The sequence below is a fragment of the Rana temporaria genome, chromosome 7 (assembly GCF_905171775.1).
Source record: "Rana temporaria chromosome 7, aRanTem1.1, whole genome shotgun sequence".
Taxonomy (NCBI): Eukaryota; Metazoa; Chordata; class Amphibia; order Anura; family Ranidae; genus Rana; species Rana temporaria.
In genome coordinates, this window is record NC_053495.1 from 2,957,274 (window position 1) to 2,965,314 (window position 8,041).

Below are 8,041 nucleotides of genomic sequence, written 5' to 3' on the forward strand. Positions count from 1 at the left end.
ACTGTAAATTTTCCTAATCTCTTCCACCTACCGGGAACGTACCATGAGAGCCAACTGGTGATGTGAAACTCTCATCAGACTTCACCCGACACGGATACAATTCTATTCATGATGCAGAACATTCTGAACAAATACTCTTATTTATTAATACAGAATGGACGTGTCTGGGGGGGGGGGGTGTCTCAGAGGAGACCTCCTGTGTTCAAATTAGGAGGATTTTTAAGGGAAACGTGAATGTAGCGAGAGTGCGAGATTTCCAATTAAATACGTCACATGGGAGTTATCCCTCCCCTGACACTTCTTCTCATTTGTTTGTTTATTTTATTTACAAACTTTTTTATTTAGAGAGGAAAATTGGTGAGGATCTAACCACCTCACCATTTAATTTAAAACAAAAAAAGTTTTGGATTTGGATACATTTTAATATTTGGAGAAATATTTTCAAAATGAAATCACTAAAAGTAGCATTTGTTGCTTCATTATTACGTAAAACAAATGAGATGAAAATGTAAATACTCGTTCATCATAATGATAATATATTTACATTTACAGGAAAATAAATATATATATATATTTTCAAATGTTAAAAAATGAATGTACCGCGTTCAAATGTTTTTCATTTAATTTATCTTTATTTTATCATTGTCCCCCCCCAAATACACAAACATTTTGTTAAAAAAAAAAGTTCCTTATTACAAAAATTGGTTAAAAATTGTATTGGGGGTGTATACCCCTTTAAAACCATGAAAAACTTCCATAGTCCCTATTCTAACCAAATCACCCCTAAAGATAGAGGTCCTTTGCTATAAACATGTAAATATTGATATTGCACAGATAGTCGTGGTAACGTATCAAGATAATCACAAAAAATCTAAAAAAAATCACAAAAGGGAAGGGGATCTCCTCCCTGAAGAAGTGACAAGGCGAAACACGTCAGTTTAAGTTCTCCTTCCCTTTTGTGATTATCAATAATATTGATATTACACAGATAGTCGTGGTAACATATCAAGATAATCACAAAAGGTAAGGAGAACTTACAGACGCGTTTCGCCTTGTCGGCTTCTTCAGGGATGAGTTCTCCTTCCCTTTTGTTTGTTTTTTGTGATTTTTTGTGATTATCTTGATATGTTACCATGACTATCTGTGTAGTATCAATATTTACATGTTTATAGGAAAGGACGTCTATCTTTAGGGGTGATTTGGTTGGAATATGCCCCTTTAAAACCATGAAAAACTTCCATAACCCATGTTCCAACCAAAGCACCCCTAAAAGATAGAGGTCCTTTCCTATAAACATGTACATATTGATATTACACAGATAGTCGTATAACATATCAACATAATCACAAAAAAATGAAAAAAAAAATCATAAAATAATCACAAATGAAGCCGACAAGGTGAAACGCGTCATTATAAGCTGTCTTTCCCTTTTGTGATTATCTTGATACATTAACATATCAAGATAATCACAAAAGGGAAGGAGAACTTAAACTGACGTGTTTCGCCCTTGTCGGTTTCTTCAGGGAGGAGATCCCCTTCCCTTTTGTGATTTGTTTTAGATTTTTTTGTGATTATCTTGATATGTTACCATGACTATCTGTGCAATATCAATATTTACATGTATATAGGAAAGGACCTCTATCTTTAGGGGTGATTGGGTTTGAATATGGGTTATGGAAGTTTTTCATGGTTTTAATAAATCACAAAAAATTAACAGCAAAAAATCATAAAATAATCACAAATTAAGTCGACAAGGTGAAACGCATCATTATAAGTTCTCTTTCCCTTTTGTGACTATCTTGATACATTGACATATCAAGATAATCACAAAAGGGAAGGAGAACTTAAACTGACGTGTTTCGCCTTGTCGGCTTCTTCAGGGAGGAGATCCCCTTCCCCTTTCTGATTTTTTTTTAGATTTTTTGTGATTATCTTGATATGTTACCATGACTATCTGTGCAATATCAATATTTACATGTTTATAGGAAAGGATCTCTATCTTTAGAGGTGATTTGGTTGGAATATGCCTCTTTAAAACCATGAAAAACTTCCATAACCCATGTTCCAACCAAAGCACCCCTAAAAGATAGAGGTCCTTTCCTATAAACATGTAAATATTGATATTAGACAGATAGCCGTGTTAACATATCAAGATGATCACAAAAGGGAAGGAGAACTTAAAATGACGTGTTTCACCTTGTCGGCTTCTTCAGGGAGGAGATCCCCTTCCCTTTTGTGATTTTTTTAGATTTTCTGTGATTATCTTGATATGTTACCATGACTATCTGTGCAAAATCAACATTTATACATGTTAATAGGAAAGGACCTCTATCTTTAGGGGTGTTTTGATTGGAACATAGGTTATGGAAGTTTTTCATGGATTTAAAGGGGTATACACCCCCATTTTTTTAACCAGTTTTTGTAATAAAGACCTTTTTTTTAACAAAATGTTTGTGTATTGGTAATCATTCTTTGCAAGGGTTTCAAAACGTATTCTCACAAGCTATCTGTATAAACTTTACACTTTTTTTAGACATTTTTAGACTTTTCTCTGAATTCCCACAGGCAGGAGTGGGCGGGGCCCCGGTGATCCCCGGCGATCCCTCTGCACCGCGTCACTCCCTATACATTTCCGATCTGTAAGGGGAAGATCTCATTAGACTATTCCCATGTCTCAGAACTCACACGGGTGTAATTATATCTATGATGACGAACAATATGCTGAGCGAAGACTTTTCTGTATTATTTATAAGTACAGAATGGGCGTGTCTGGGGGGGGAGGGTCCCGGAGGAGACCTCCTGTCTTCAAATTACCAGGAATTATAAAGGTAAACACAAAGGCAATTATCACTTCTGATTCCTTCACGGATAAAAGATGGAAAAGTCGGAGACGCCCAATTAGATGATTTATGGAGCTGGACCTCCCTTGTGACTTCATTTCATTTTTTTTTACAGTAACAAATAATAAATATTACTTTGGGGTTTACTTTTGAAAATAATAAAATGTATCCAAAGTCAAAACTTTTTGTTTTGGGGGTAATTGCCTCACTAGAAAGTTTGGGTTAGGGGTTAGGGTTAGGGAGTTAGGGTTAGAGGGTTAAAGGGTTAGGGTTAGGGTTAGACGGGTTAGTGTTGGGGTTAGGGTTAGGGGTTAGGTTTAGGGTTAGGGGGTTAAGGTGTTAGGGTTAGGGTGTTAGGGTTAGAGGGTTAGGGTTAGATGGGTTAGTGTTAGGGTTTAAGGTTAGGGTTATGGGGTTAGGGTTAGGGGTTAGGGTTAGGGGGATAGGGTTAGGGTTAGAGAGTTAGGGTTAGAGGGTTAGGATTAGATGGGTTAGGGTTTAAGGTTAGGGGGTTAGGGGGTTAGGGTTAGGGTCAGGGGGTTGGGTTAGGGTTACGGTTAGGGGGTTAGGGTGAGGCTTAGGGTTAGGGGGTTAGGGTTAGAGGGTTAGGGTTAGGGTTAGATGGGTTAGTTTTAGGGTTTAAGGTTAGGATTAGGGGGTTAGGGTTTGGGTTAGGGTTAGGGGGTTAGGGTTAGAGGGTTAGGGTTAGATGGGTTAGTGTTAGGGTTTAAGGTTAGGGGGTTAGGGTTACAGTTAGGGTGAGGGTTAGGGGGTTAGGGTTTCCCATTGAAGAATATGGCTAGGACTCAGGAATTAAAACAGGGACCTCCCCCAAATGTCAGAAGGTGGGTTCCCAGAGGTCAAAGGTCACATGGCGTGGCTGACCCACCCCCACCAAAGTGTACCGCCTACCCCAACTAAGTCAAGGAATGAACAAGTCGGGGAATTAACAAGTCGGGGAAAGCGTCTTGCGCGGGCCTATGGGGGGGGCAGGTACCATCATCCTATAATTAGACAATGAAGAAAGGGGAGGAGTTGTCAAGGGCTACTCCAAATTTGTTGCCCCGATGACGTCGATAGTGGGGGCCGGATTGTGGCCAGCAGGGGGCAGAAGATGTCCCGGGCCAGACATCAGTGACAATAAATATGTCCTCACGGTTAGTAGTCATTGGTCAAAAGAAGGAGGAGGAGTAGGGCCCCTATTAGTAGGAGAAATAATAGTGTCCCATCATTGGTATCGGTGGAAGTACCAGTGCCCCATTTGTTGGTGTTAGTGGGAGGAATAGTGCCCCAAGGGTCAGAATAAAGGCTAGCAAAGGGCCACATCTGGCCCTCGGGCCGCAGTTTCGGAGACCCCTGCTGTAGAGGACTATCTCGGGAACCCAGAAATTGTACAAAATATTGATACAAAAATATAAATTTATTGAAGAGATTACATAGAAAAAACACGAGCAACTACGAGACGCAGAATGGTGGTTTTCATCTCGGACCGCATCGGCATTATGGTTGTCCTCAAAGGGCTGGTTGTATCTGTAAGACTGGATGTCCACAGCACCCCACCCCCTACACCAGATGTTAAGAGCCACCCCACCATCAGAAGTCAAGTGTCCCCCACCCTCTCTTACATTACAGTCCCCCCCTTACCTTGTGCTGCTGCTGGTGATATGACGATATGGTTCCGGCTATCGAGATGGTTCCTGTAAGGACTGCGCAAGCGCAATCCTTGCCGATGGAAATCACTGAACCTCCAGGGCGACGTGGAGTTTGAGGTAAGTGACCAGTCGGCCTCACGCCCTCGCTTTGCTCGGAAGGCTCGCTCCGCTCGCTCGGCCTCCTGGCTTTTTTTTTTAACACCCTCCAATCCACGGGGATGTTAAGGAATGAGCCTGGATGCCGGCCGAGTTTTGGAGATTTCCGTCGGCAAGGATTGCGCCTGCGCAGTCCTTACAGGAACCATCTCGATAGAGGAACCATACCGACAAGTCACCGGGAAGAAGCTGGGGGTGGAGCTGGGGAAGCAAAAAAGTGCAGGGTCTGGAGGAGGACCAGAGAAGGGTTGGAGCCAGCTGAACGGCGAGACCAGGAAAGGTGGAGACCAGGGGGTGCGGTGGCTATGTCTGTAGGAGGTACAGGATCAGTAGAAGGAGTTCTAGCCTCCTCCCCGCTGCCAACTTCTGAGGTGGGGAGGGGGAGGGGGCAGATGTGAGCCTCTCTGCAGCTGCACAGAGAAGCAAAGGATCTGGGAGAGGAGCTCTGTCCTCCACTCTGCTGCTGACTGGTGGTGAGAGGTGTGAGGGCCAAATGAAAATGGCCTGGAGGGCCAGATTCGGCCCGCGGGCCTTGTGTTTGACATCTGTGTTGTATATAATTCTCCGTAGGTTTACACTTAGGAAGTATAGAGCCCCACAGGTGTGTAAGGAACACAAAGATGCAGGTTCAGACGTGGTCCTCTACATGTTTCGTTACTTATGTCGCTTCTTCAGGAGGAGGCAACCACAGACATCTATAAAGAGATACAGTACTAATAATTACAATATCACAGAAAACAATATTGTAGCCTGGCTACCAGTATGGCCTTTTATTTTTGGAGTATTAATAGGCCGGCGCAACTCACCAGATGGAGGCCTATAAGGGCATTAGACGACAATAGAGACACCTTGTTTAGGGTGATCCCCCTGGGGGGCAAACACGGGAGGCTATGATTAGTAGACGGACTAAAACTGTTATAAAAAGAATACAGTGGAACCTCGGATTTCGAGCATAATCTGTTCCAGGAGAATGCTCGTAATCCAAAGCACTCTCATATCAAAGCGAGTTTCTCCATTGAAGTCAATGAAAACAAAAATAATTTGTTCCGCATTCACTTCAATGGCATGCAATACCGCATGCGGCCAGAGGTGGGGGAACATAGTATTTTTGAGACTTTCCGAGCATTTACGAATGGCGCCGATCCGATATGATCGGCCACGATGGCCCCCCCCCCCCACCTCTGGCCAAACGCAGTACTGCACACCGCTTTGTCCTGAATCCTGCTCGTTTTGCGAGAGACAACACTTGCAAACTGAGTTAGGATTTTTCAAAATACACAGCGCTCGTATTGCGAAACGCTCGTTAACCGCCTTACTCGCAATCCGAGGTTCCGCTGTATATATGAGTTTTGAATGTGGACAATAAACTACAACACAAAGACAAGATGGAATGGGGGGTGGAAAACAAGGAGGGGAGGGGGGAAAAGGGAAAGGAAGGATAGAGAGATGGGAAAAGGGGGGGGCAAAAAAAGGGGGGGAGGTGGAAAAAGGGGGAAAAAGAAGGAAGAAAGAGTTACCGTATTTATCGGGGTATAGCGCGCGCCGGCGTATAACACGCACCCCAAGTTTAGAGGGGAAGTTTAAGGAAAAAACTTACATTTTGGATGTCTTGCCCGGCGTCCGTCTGCGGCCTTGTCCGGCGTCCGCCTGCGGCCTTGCGCGGGGTCCGTTCAGCCTTGTCGGTGTCCGTCTGCTGTCTTGCCCGGCGTCTATCGGCGGCCTTGTCGGTGTCCGTCTGCTGTCTTGCCCGGCGTCCATCGGCGGCCTTGTCCGGCGTCCGTCTGCGGCCTTGCGCGGGGTCCGTCCAGCCTTGTCGGTGTCCGTCTGCTGTCTTGCCCGGTGTCTATCGGCGGCCTTGTCCGGCGTCCGTCTGCGGCCTTGTGCGGGGTCCGTCCAGCCTTGTCGGTGTCCGTCTGCTGTCTTGCCCGGTGTCCATCGGCAGCCTGGTCCGGCGTCCGTCTGTTTGAGTTTGGCGCCTCGGTCCTCGGTTGAGTTTGGCGCCTCGGTCGAGCTGTGCAGAGCCGGATTTCCGGTGTGTTCGGCTCCTCTCGGCTCCTCTCCACTCGGTTCGGTCTTTGTCGGCGGCGCCCTGAGACAGCCGACAAAGACAGGATCACGTATAACGCGCACCCACGATTTCCCCTGATTTTAAAGGGAAAAAAGTGCGCGTTATACGCCGATAAATACGGTACTTTCGTTTTGGGTTGATTAGTGGGGGAGTAGATTCGGGAAAGGGATCTGAATCCCTGTTTAGGGGAAATCGGCCGATTGTCTAATAGGGACGAGGTCTGGAAAAAAGGGGCTTTTTTTTCAAGTAGGTGGTTTGTTTATTATTTCATGAATTTCCCTTTAAAAAAAAAGTAGGCCTTTGTTTCAGGGTTGGTATTTTGAGGTATTTTTATCTATTTTACGCCTTAGGGCCCCATACACCACACTCCTTAGCCACATAATGTAAATTGCACCTGCCAGCAAAGAAGCAGAAGGCCCAGTGGCCTAATGGATAAGGCATCAGCCTCCGGAGCTGGGGATTGTGGGTTCAAGTCCCATCTGGGTCGTCACATTTTCAAAACCCCTCCCAACCTCACCGCCTGCCTAGAAGAAAAATTCTCGTGTCCTTTCTAAATGTAGTCAGATAAAATGAACAAATCTCATTAACCACTTCAGCCCCGGACCAATAGGCAGGTAAAGGACCCGACCCCTTTTTGCGATTCGGCACTGCGTCGCTTTAACTGACAATTGCGCGGTCGTGCGGCGTGGCTCCCGAACAAAATTGACGTCCTTTTTTCTCCACATATAGAGCTTTGTTTTGGTGGTATTTGATCACCTCTGCGGTTTTTATTTTTGCGCAATAAACAAAAATAGAGCGACAGTTTAGAAAATTTTTGAAGGGTATCCGACTTTAAAGGATTTCAGTAGAAACTGAGGGCTAGATTCAGGTAGATTTGGGCGGGCGTAGCGTATCACAGATACACTACGCCGCCGTAAGTTAGAGCAGCAGGTCCTGTATTCACAAAGAACTTGCGCTGTAACTTACGGCGGCGCAGTGTAACTGGGCCGGCGTAAGCCCGCCTAATTCAAAATAGGCTGGTTGGGGGCGTGTTCTATGTAAAATACTAGTGACCCTACGTATTTGACGTTTCTAACGAATGGCGCATGCGCCGTCCGTGGACGTATCCCAGTGCGCATGCTCCAAATGATGTCGGCAAATCGTCATGCTTTCGACTTGAACGTAAATTACGGCCAGCCCCATTCACGGACGAATTACGCAAACGACGTAAAATTTTAAAAATTTGACGCGGTTCCGACATCCATACCTAACATTGGCTGCGCCATCTTTTTGGTGGTTTATCTCTACGCCTAAAAAAAACCTTACGTAAACGGCGTATCTTTACT

The 8,041-nt window shown here is 44.8% G+C and overlaps 1 non-coding gene across 1 annotated transcript; it reads left to right on the plus strand.

The window, feature by feature from the left end:
* Positions 1 to 7,130: 7,130 nt before the first annotated feature.
* TRNAR-CCG lies at positions 7,131 to 7,203 on the plus strand. Its single transcript has one exon. It is a non-coding gene; the product is annotated as a tRNA-Arg (tRNA).
* Positions 7,204 to 8,041: the final 838 nt, after the last annotated feature.